Here is a 12,004-nt window from a genome sequence, read left to right as displayed (position 1 = left end):
ATACTTGTAATATTTGTTATTTTAGTTTAGTTGTTTACTTTATGTCTTGTTATGGTAGGATGCCTTAGGGTTTATTATGATATATATTGGATATATTATGATCTCTTGGTCAATTCACTGTTAGATATAGTATTATTATTTGTTTTTACATATTTGACCATTCGTGGTCCCTTATGGATTATTTGACTCTACTTTTGATTTTTTCACTTTGGAGTTGCACGCCTCCAAATAGGGTGTCTTTGGGCTTTCTAAGAGGCCAGTCTTTTTATCATTAGATTATATACCATTAAACACATAGTTATCACTTTTTATTTATTCTATTTTAGATAAATAGCATCTCTTCGAAGAGCGTGTCTTTTCACTAATACATCACGCTAAGTTTAGAGAGATTATAGGGCTCTCCCTAGACGCAAAAAAAAATAAAAAAAAAAAATTCTGCATTATTATACGAGTTAGTGCATCCTATCCTTTATATAGCATAGAATATTGATATTCTCGTTCTCTTACTGATTTGCGTGTCATTAAAATATACTTTTGGGTTTGACACTAAATGCTTAATGTGCATGCACTTCACCACGGACATTATATTTATGTAGCCTTTTTTGCCAGATACATGTAACCAGGTCCGCTATAAAGAGGTGTATTTCACACAGTATCTAGGGTTCACATGCTCACTAATGTTAGCTTATTGGCTGCCTTAACACACCCCCTTGTAGATACACTCACGTCAGCCTATTTACTGTTTCCACACAGCACTTGTAAACATACACACCCACATTTTACTATATACTTTATTTACTAATGTCAGCTCATCGGCTGCCTTCACACACCCCCGATAGATACACCCACGTCAGCCTATATATATATATAAATATACACGCCCAACTTCTTACTATTTATATATATATATATATATATTTTTTTTTTTATTAATTTTTTATTATATATATATATATTTATTTTTTTTATTATATATATATATATTTTTTTTTAATACGGGTCTAACGCACAGTAGGTTGTTCCTCATACTAACAATATGTTTAAATCTAGCCCAGTTTTTGACTATGGATAGAAGTTAACATTCCCAATATATATTTTGAATTATAAACATTGTGTGAATAGGAAAATAGATCAAATAACCCTTTGATAACTGTGGGTCAATACCAATTTTTTTTTTTTTTCTTTAAATGCAAACATACAGTGTTCTATTGGATTGTCTAATTATTGTTTAGTATAGGATACTATTGCTAAAATACTTTACATGTGTATAATGTGGTTTTTACTCTATGTGAAAAACTGTTGCAATTAGAAGATCTGATGTCATCAGACAGGTGTTAGATATCAATTAGGAAACACACCCCTCTGTAAGGAGGTGGATAACTGTTAGTTTGTTATTTAAGGCAGAGGTAGGATGTTGAATGAATATATGCCTGATGAAACGGTTCTAACCGAGAAACGCGTTGCATTTGAGGGGTGCCACTGTATACCCTTTTATCCACTCATCATAAACAACTGCTGTGTTGTTTTTTTATCTTTGTTTTTAATAAATAGCTACATTTTATTTTAAATGTACTCTGAGTGGAGTTCTTTTCCTACCTTCTGCCTTTGCTGATTGCTCACTGGGACCTACACCCCTGCACAACCAAGAATCTACATCTAGGGTGAGCTGCTACACCTGTCATAAAGTTACAGCCTGCCTCTACCAGCACATAAGTGTGCTACAGGAGTATGTGAGTACCCATCTGTATCATCTAAGAGATATTGCCGGTTATACCTTTAATGGTCTGCACATGTAGTGCTTTCTTTGTTTGTTTTTTAATCTCTCACCAGCTACACAGTTTTGCCTGGAGGGTGAGCTGTCACACCTATCTGAAATTGCAGCTTGTCTCTACCAGCACATAGGTGTGCTTCAATAGTATGTGAGTACTCATTTGGCTCCATTCTGTTTGTTCTGTTTTATACCATCTGATTATACCACACATGAGGCGCCCCTCTGTCTTCTTGTACTTTTTCAGCTATACCCGGACCAGTCGGTGAGGAGGCGGCAGCCCACATATGAACATTCTATATCCCATTTTCTCCGGTCATCCGGTCATACATTTCAAAGAAAGACTTTGATCTCTGTATTATCCTTTATTCAAGGATTCAAAGGTTTTTTATTTCATATATATATTTTTCATTTTTATTTTTATTTTGTTTGGTCCTTGTGATATTTGAATTGTTCTGTATTATCTACGCATAGTGATTCATTTTTTGCACTGAGTTACCCCTGCACCTTTAGCGCCCCCTCTATTTTGTTGTTATAACAAATATGAGTGGTGGCACTAGTTGGCAAGTGGGCCTGGCACACACGCTGGGAGGAAGGCAACTGCAATTAGATTACACTAGATGACTGATGTTTCTCAGTCAAAAAAGTTTTTATTTTAAATATTTACACTACTGTTATAACAAATATGATTGGTGGCACTAGTTGGCAAGTGGGCCTGGCACACACGCTGGCAGGCAGGCAACTTCAATTTGATTACACTAGATGACTGATGTTTCTCAGTCAAAAAAAGTTTTTATTTTAAATATTTACACTACTGTTATAACAAATATGATTGGTGGCACTAGTTGGCAAGTGGGCCTGGCACACATGCTGGCAGGCAGGCAACTGCAATTTGATTACACTAGATGACTGATGTTTCTCAGTAAAAAAAGTTTTTATTTTAAATATTTACAATACTGTTATAACAAATATGATTGGTGGCACTAGTTGGCAAGTGGGCCTGGCACACACGCTGGCAGGCAGGCAACTGCAATTCAATTACACTAGCAGACTGATGATTCACAGTCAAAAAAGTTTTATTTAAAATATTAACACTACTGTTAGAACAAATATGATTTGTGGCACTAGTTGGAAAGTGGGCCTGGCACACACGCTGGCAGACAGGCAACTGCAATTAAATAACAATAGCAGACTGATGTAAAAGTTTTTTTTTAAAAAAAGTTACACTAATGTTACAACAGATAGGAGTGATGGCACTCAGGATAGAAGTAGGCACAGTATGTGCTGGCAGCCTAACACACTGGCTGGCACTAGTGGCAGGCTGGCCTGGCAACTAAAATTAAATAACACTAGAAGACTGATGTAAAAATTTTTTTTACAAAATTTAAACTAATGTTACACCAGATAGGAGTGGTGGACTGGCACAGAGGATGGAAGTAGGCACAGTATATGCTGGCAGCCTGACACACAGGCTGGCACTAATGGCAGCCAGGCTGGCCTGGCAACTAAAATTAAATAACACTAGAAGAGGACTGATGTAAAAAAATATTTTTTTTTAATTTACACTAATGTTACACCAGATATAAGGGGTGTAAAAAAGAGCTATTAATCACACTATATGATGTGGGCCTGACACACAGGCCTGATGAAAAATTAAATTAGATTACACTAGCAAAATGATTTAAAAGTTGTTTTGTTTTTTTAAATTTACAATAATGTTAAGCAGATATGAGTGGTGGCTGGTACAGCAATTAACCACAGTATATGCTGTGTAAGCCTGACACACAGGCCTGATAGAAAATGAAATTAGATTACACTAGCAAAATTATTTAAAAGTTTTGTTGGTTAAATTTACACTAATGTTAAGCAGATATCAGTGGTGGCACTAATCACAGTATATGCTGTGAGCCTCACACACAGGCTGAAAGCCAGGCAAATGCAAATAAAATTACAAATAAAAAAAAAACCACTGAAGTTATAGCCCTAAAAAGGGCTTTTTGGGGTGCTGTCCTTACAGCAGAGATTAGATGAGTCCTTCAGGACTGTAGTGGACACTAAATACACTAGCCTAGCTATCTATTTGCCTATAATGTCAGCAGCAGCAACACTAAAGCTCCTCTCACTAAGAAAGCATGATCGTAATGAATCTAAAATGGCTGCTGCCAAGGAGCTGGGAGGGTCTGTGAGGGAGTGTCTGCTGCTGATTGGCTCAAATGTGTCAGAAGGCTGTGAGATACAGGGTCAAAGTTTCCTCAATGATGACACATAGGGGGTGGATCGAACATCGCATATGTTCGCCTGCAGCGGCGAACGCGAACAAGCTATTTTTGCCGGGAACTGTTCTCCGGCGAACAGTTCGCAACATCACTATTTTTAACCTGTGCAAGAGTCAGACCACAACATTCTAGACACATGATTTATAAAAGTTATTGATCAATAACTTTATAAAGAAAAAATATAAATGACAATTTAATTATACTATGTGATAATAATGATGATGATGATAATGATGATGATGATGAAGATTATTATTATTATTAAAACTATTTATTGATGGGTTGAGTTTATTTGTGTGTCTAAAAGGTAATTATGGAATTAATCATGAACTAAAATGTTATACTGTATGTAGAAGAAAAGTTCTATAGTTGCCTGCAGTAAGTAGAAAATATATTTTGTTGGACAAAAACATGTTTCTTCTATGGCTAAGTAGAGATCTTTTTTGCTCAGATGTAACATTTTAAATCAATTCCTTTGTGTAAAAAATAAATAAGTGTAATGTTATTTGATATTTACCACCTGGGTCTATAAAACAATTCTTAAGATTAACCTATAGCATTCCTGGTCTGCTTTTATTTACCAGCATGTCTTTCTCCCAATAAACTCATATGTTCCCTTCCATGGTGTTTCAAGCTTTGGGCTGTATTAAAATCAAAGACAATTTTTGCCTTTTTAAAAATACATCTAATGCATTTTGAAGCACTGAAATCTAAGTTTGCAAGTCATAATAATGAAGCTCATATTGATAGGAGCTGTTAAAATAAATAAAGGCCATATTTAAGATGCCACCTTTATAAAGCATCTCAACACCAGATGTAGGTAATTAAATTGCCTTGTACTTTATTTTGAAGCTGCTAAAGATAATCCTATAAATTTCCATTTTACCCATTTACTCTATAATATGCTAATGATAAGATGTCTTCAAAGTCTCAAACAATATATTTTATAGTCATAATATCATAAAATAATGTCAAATGGGCAATCTAAGAAGGAAACATATGGAAAATTAAATGTTTTATGTATTCATAAATATTTCAAAATTTATTTTTTTCTAGTAATATAATGTGTGTTGGTAGAGAAAGCATCTGATACCATGGGCATATGTATCAACCTCCGAATGGAGCTTGATGCCCCGTGTTTCTGGCGAGCCTGCAGAGGTATGCTTGTATATACATACATATTTTAACATGTATATGTTTATATCTCTATGTTAAAACCCTTTGCATGCCTTCATTTTTCTAACACCTGCAACCTCATATCTTTGAGCCCTTATAATAAATTTTGTTCAATCATTTTTTATAATAATTTTTATTAGACAGTGTAATTATGAGTGTAACTCACCAAAAACACCCTTGAGTGTAAATAGGGGTGCTAACCAAAGAATCAAAGGTTACAACAAATATCAAAAAATTACAACAAATGTATCAAATCACATATGTCTCAAAGTGTGCATACAATGCGAATGTATATAACACAATATACATTGGAAATATAAATAGAATGTCCAATGGGGACCAATAAGGTCTAATGGCAATCAATAAGGCATCTCTTCTCAGGTGTCAGGCTATCCACATCAGATAGATCCTAAAATGAAATGGAGAAGGCGCCACATAGCATAACTCTGTATGATTAAAGTGCAAAACGTGCAGGATAGATTACACTCACCTGTGGTAACGCACTAAATGTAGTGCACACTAGGCAGGACGAATCCTCGAAGTTGCCGGGCAAACTCGCCTCTCGTCCCAGAACCCAAGGACACTGTCTGTCTGTTAATCGATCACCGCAAGCCGGTCAGCAAAAAGAAATGACCAAAGTAGATCGAGATAGCAGTCCAAAGTGGATAAAATGCTCAAGAGAAGCAGCAAGTAGTATAAAACCAAGTGTTTTATTTAAACACATACATAAAAGTCCAGCAACGTGCTTCTCAGTCCTCAGACTGTTTCATCAGTCTGATACTAACTTGCTCTCTTATATATTTGTTTACAGCCAATCAGATCACTGATTGAAGTGATGTTCTTTTTTCACAATATACCAGCTTACATTATAGCTTATTTCAATTAAAACCATTTAAAACCATTTCTGACAATACATTTAAAATGACAATACATTTAAAATTAGTATTAACATTTATAGTTTATCATGATGGCACAAAGTGGATAAACAATATTATTTATTGTGGTCTCGATTGATAGACGCTCTATACCCCCCACTATGTGAGCGCATGGAGGATATCAGTCCAATCATGGACAAAAGTCCCGAACCAACCAAACTTGTGAGTGCCTAACCCATGACCGCAAACTCGCCAATCGCGAGCCACACCACTCCCCATCATCACGCGTGGTAATGATTACATAACAAACCACGCTATACCCTTCTAAAAATTACTTCATATTCATTATATATATGATCTTACTTAAACGACATAATAATATATATTCAAGTGACACCCATAGCTACGTACACCTATGTATGTGGATGAGCGTGACAGGAGGTATAACTTGAGTGTGTCTCATAATGTGAAAGAGTGTGTCGTACGATACTAAATGCTAAACAAAAAAATAATATAATAAAAAACAAGTCTTAACTGTGTCAAAAAATTATATGATACTAATCTGGATATTATCATAGTCATTGTTTAAGTCTGTGTTTAATAAATAAACAAAAAGTATTGTGAATGTATATTAGGTGCATATCTAATGCAATGATATATGTTAGTGCTATGATATTCCCCTATATTGGAGACAATCAGTATATCAGAGCTTTCCAAACTTTTCATGTTAGTGACACACTTTTTAGACCTACATCATTTTGCGACACAGTAATTCAGTTGTACTAGCAAACAGGAGGTTAAACTAACTTGTTTTAAGAGATATGGACACATACATAAATTATACAATAACAAAATGTATTTACAAGTAACAGTAAGTATGTGCAAGAATTAAAAAAAGTTTAATAACATCAATAGCTACTTACTATTTTAATGGGATGTATGAGGTTGATGGGATGAACACAGTTTCTGAATATTTTGTGGAATATTAGATAAAGACACTCGCATGTCGTCATCAAGCATTTTTAAGCTTCCTATCCATATATCAAGAGCGGGAGCAGCAATGCACTACTGGGAGCTAGCTGCAAAAAAAAAACAAACACTGACTTCTGCTCAGCGTTTAAGCTGCTGCCCTCAGAGCTTTGCGAGTCTGACTGATTACTGCCTGCGCTGCAAAAACATACTGCTGTCCCACACACTGACTACATGTGCAGTCACGAGCCAATCTGCCGCCAATGGCAGATAGTTTCAGTTCCCGCTAAGCTGTGCCAATAGATTAAGATGATCTGTGACCCACTAGGAATCAATCACGTGTCAACCGTAGCAGGCAGGCGGAAAGTCGGAACCCCCAAAAAAATTAAAAATTAAAAAAAAATTGTGCTGAAGCAGGGACACACCTACACATTGCCGCCGACATACTAATGTGTCACGACACACAGTTTGGAAAGCACTGCAGTATATGGTGTTTAAAATCAGTATATGGTGTTTACAAACATAAGTGCCAAATTTATGTGTATATAATTAAGAAATATTATAAATCTAATAACTAAAACTAAAAGATTCAGTCCTTAACAAAACATTTTTTTTATAAATGTAGGACTTCCTAATAAAAAAACAAAAAGCTGCTAGATCAATATTCATATAAATGTAGGACTTCCTAACAAAAAACAAAAAGCTGTTAGATCAATATTAATATAAATGTAGGACTTCCTAATAAAAAAACAAAAAGCTGCTAGATCAATATTCATATAAATGTAGGACTTCCTAATAAAAAATAAAAAAGCTGCTAGATCAATATTCATATAAATGTAGGACTTCCTAAAGAAAATAAAAAAGCTGCTAGATCAATATTCATATTCAGATCCAGGGGAAACAATGTGTTCAGCCTGTGGATCCAAAAGGTCTCCTTTGCCGGAATCTACAAAAGCTATTATAGAGATTGGAAGCTGGTATATATTCAATGGGAGTGATATTACAAATGTTAAGATTCCCTTTATGGGCCTGATTACAGTGTCTTGGTACACTATGTTGTTTCAATTTGTTTTTCATGTTTCGGTAATGTTAATTCCACCTAGTGTGTATGACCCTACATGTGCGACCTATATACTGAATCCCACATAGTTGACAAGTTAGTAAATAGACTACGTAGGATGAAGAGCATGTTAAGTGATGTGAAATTCGGTATCTTTTCCCAGTGTTATTAGACTTAAAGTCATCTGTCCCGGGTATGATAAAAGTACACATCCTTCATTTCTTATTAGAACATTTGAAAATACCCTTCTTATAGCTTGTTTGATGTAGTTTGGTGGTCTTCCTTATTTTACTAACGACCACTTTACTAGGTGATTTTTTAGTGTAGGTGCACGTCTAAAAACACATCTTAGATTGTCACTTACATTTTTACTTAAGATAGGATATTTTAATAGAATTCCCCAATGATTCTTTATAATACTACACATTTTCTTATGACTGGTATCGTATTGTGTTATAAACATGCTTTTATTTTCAGTGGCTTTTATTTCTTCCTTAGTCTGTGTTTCTCTGTTTTTTTTTGGAAAATATGCATCTCTATTATCTGATTTAGCTCTTTTAAGACTGGTTTCTATTAGGTCACTAGCATATCCTTTTTCTAGGAATCTTTCTTCTAATATCAAATTTTGACTTTTGAAATCATCAATTTTCTTGCAATTCCTCCAAAACTGTTTGAATTGTCCATACAGGACATTCCTTTTACATTGAAGATGGTGATTACTAGTGTACTCCAAATAACTATTGCAGTCTACACTTTTAAAGTTATTTTTGGATTCTATAACACCATCCACCTTGGAAAATGCAAAAGACAAAGGTCTAAAAAGATCACTGACTTCCTGAATAGTACTAGAAAAAGTAATAACCATCTCATTATTGTTAATATGATGAATAAAAGATTCGGCTGATTGATGATCTCCTTTCCATATAATAATGAGATCATCAATATACTGCCCATAGTATACCAGGTTTGCCCCATAGTCTGATTGGTAAACGTATTCATTTTCGAATTTGCCCATATACAAATTGGCAGTGCCCTACAAAAGGCCCTTTTAAGGGCTATTGGTAGTTTAGTATTAGATTAGGGGGTGTTTTATTTTGGGGGGGCTTTATATTTTCATAGGGATTAGGTTTAATTTTTTAATTTTTTAATATTTTTTATTATGTTATGTAATGTTAGACTTTTTTATTTTATGTAATTTTAGCTTAAAGGGACATAATACTCATATGCTAAATCACTTGAAACTGATGCAGTATAACTGTAAAAAGCTGAAAGGAAAATATCACCGGAGCATCTCTATGTAAAAAAAGAAGATATTTTACCTCTCAATTTCCTCAGCTCAGCAGAGTAAGTTCTGTGTAAAAAGTTATACTCAGCTGCTCCCAGCTGCAGGTAAAAAAAAAAAAAAATGAAGAAATGAACAGCAGCCAATCAGCATCAGCAGTGCTGAGGTCATGAACTCTTTTACTGTGATCTCATGAGATTTGACTTAACTCTCATGAGATTTCATTGTTACACTGAATAGGGAAATAACATGAGAGTGCACAAGGCTCATCCTTTCAGCTGTTCCAGGACAGACATACTAATATGCTGCTTAGAAATCCTTTACAATGGGATGTGGCTACTGAGGAACTTTTGAGGTAAAATATCTTTCTTTTTTACATAGAGATGTTCAGGTGATATTTTCTAGTCAGCTTTTTACAGCTATGCTGCATCACTTTCAAGTGTTTAAACATTTAGGTATTATGGCCCTTTAATTTAAACTTAGTTTTTTTATTCTTAATGTAATGTTATGTTTTTTATTTTAATTGTAATTTAGGATTATTTTAATTTATGTAATGGGGTTAATTTAGGGGGTGTTAGGTTAGGGGCTTAGTGATTAGTTAATTGCGATGTGGGTTATTGGCGGTTTACGAGTTAATAAATGTATTAGGTTAATTGTGATGTGGGTTATTGGCGGTTTAGGGGTTAATAGATTTATTAGGTTAATTGCGATGTGGGTTATTGGCGGATTAGGAGTTCATAGATGTAATAGATACTTTGCGTTGTAGGGGCATTGCGGATTAGGGGGTTAATAGATTTAATAGATAGTTTGCATTGTGGGGGCATTGTGGATTTGGGGTTAATAGTTTAAATAGGTAGTTTGCGTTGTGGGGCATGGTGGTTTAGTGGTCAATAGATTTATTATAAGTTGTGATATGGGGGGACGGCGGTAAGAGGGGTTTTGACGTGTGGGGTTAGATTTCAATTGGAAAAAGGTCTCAAAGAGCACCTTTTTCCTGTTTTACACTGGGTGCAATTTTTGTTACTGTATCAGCAGCCTCTGACAGTGTATTTACGGTTTGCATGGGAATTGTGCTGCGGAATCTGTTGGCGCTCTACAAATACCTGATAATAATAATAATAATTGGAAACCGGGTATTAGTTAAAGATTAGTGTCTTCCTATACTTTGTATGGGACACAATAAATGTTTTCAGCAGCCGGAGTCCGGTTGCGGAAATTGGGTTATAACGGGCCATTGGAAGCAGTCGATAAACGATATTGCTTCCTACAGATTATTTATCAGTTTGCGAGTGCACGCAAATGGAATTACGGCTCAATGGAAGCGTACCCTAAGAAGCCAGAGAGTGCATTCAATGCAAATAATATGTTGATAACTTCTCATTCATATAAAACATTAAAGGGACAGAAAGCCAAAATTAACCCTTCACATTTAAGATAGAGCATGCAATTTTAAACAACTTTTCCAATTTACTTCTATTATTTAATTTGCTTTGTTTCTTTTGGTATCCTTTGTTGAAAAGCATACCGAGGTAGGCTCAGGAGCAGCAGTGCCCCACTCACAGTCTACTGCATATATGTTTCTAGTCATTGGCTCACCTGATGTGTTCAGCTAGCTTCCAGAAGTGCATGGCTTCTCCTTCAACAAAATATACAAAAAGAATGAAGCAAATTTGATAGATAGATAGATAGATAGATAGATGATAGAAGTGCAACTCTCCAGATTTGTGTGGCGCTATCATTTGCATGCTATTTTATAAGGATAATATACTGTAACATTTTCTCCTGATTAATGTGTTCCATTGATCCATTTTACCTACTAGCAAGGTTCAGAAATGTGTGCAAATACACATTTCTGGCGTTGCCTGTAACTTACGCCAGTATTTTGCATTCGTAAGTTGTTAATTAAGTGTAGTTTTATGTAAATGAGGATTTCAAACGTAAAATCAAAACTGAAATAAATAAATAAACCGACACGTAAATACGCCATTCAAAATCCCTATATAAACCCATGTGCAACTGCCATTTTTTGTTTGTGTTTGGATTGTTCTTTGAGCTACAACACACGGCCCAGGAGCAGAGGATTTAGTGAGTGAAGAGAGAGAGGCACATTCAAAAGAGTTAGTTAGGTCACATTGGATTGAGGCGTATTTGTACACGTACACATATTTCCACATATTGCACACATTGCATACATACATATACACATACACCACACTTTAAACACCTCACACATTTTTATTTTTTATACAGTGTGATAGGCTGAGTGCTTGGTTGTGATTGTGTGTGACTGAACCTGTGTGGGAGTGACTGGGAGTGTGTGTGGCGTTATTAGTGTTAGGATGGCAGGGAGAGGTGGGGTGGAGGGGAGAGGGGGAGGAAGAGAGAGGAGTGGCAGGAAGAGGAGGATAGGAGAGGACAGGAGGAGAAGTGCCCCCCGACAGGGAGTAAGTGGAGTGGGGAAAGGGAGAGCCAGAAGGGAAGATGGGAGGAGAAATGCCAGAGAGCCCCAGAGGCCAGGAACATCAAGGAGAGGGACAGAGGGTGCACATGGGGACAGAAGAGGGGATGAGGGGGGATAGGCAGGAACATACACTGCCA

The 12,004-nt window shown here is 35.6% G+C and overlaps 1 long non-coding RNA gene across 1 annotated transcript in view; it reads right to left on the bottom strand.

Annotated features, from left to right (window-relative positions):
* Window positions 1–12,004, bottom strand: part of LOC128660636 (uncharacterized) — a 309,392-nt gene that overhangs the window by 159,462 nt on the left and 137,926 nt on the right. The window lies entirely within an intron of this gene.

This window comes from Bombina bombina, chromosome 5 (genome assembly GCF_027579735.1).
Source record: "Bombina bombina isolate aBomBom1 chromosome 5, aBomBom1.pri, whole genome shotgun sequence".
NCBI classification, from domain to species: domain Eukaryota; kingdom Metazoa; phylum Chordata; class Amphibia; order Anura; family Bombinatoridae; genus Bombina; species Bombina bombina.
The sequence above is the reverse complement of the archived record's forward strand: the minus strand, read 5'-3'. Positions and strand labels throughout refer to the sequence as shown.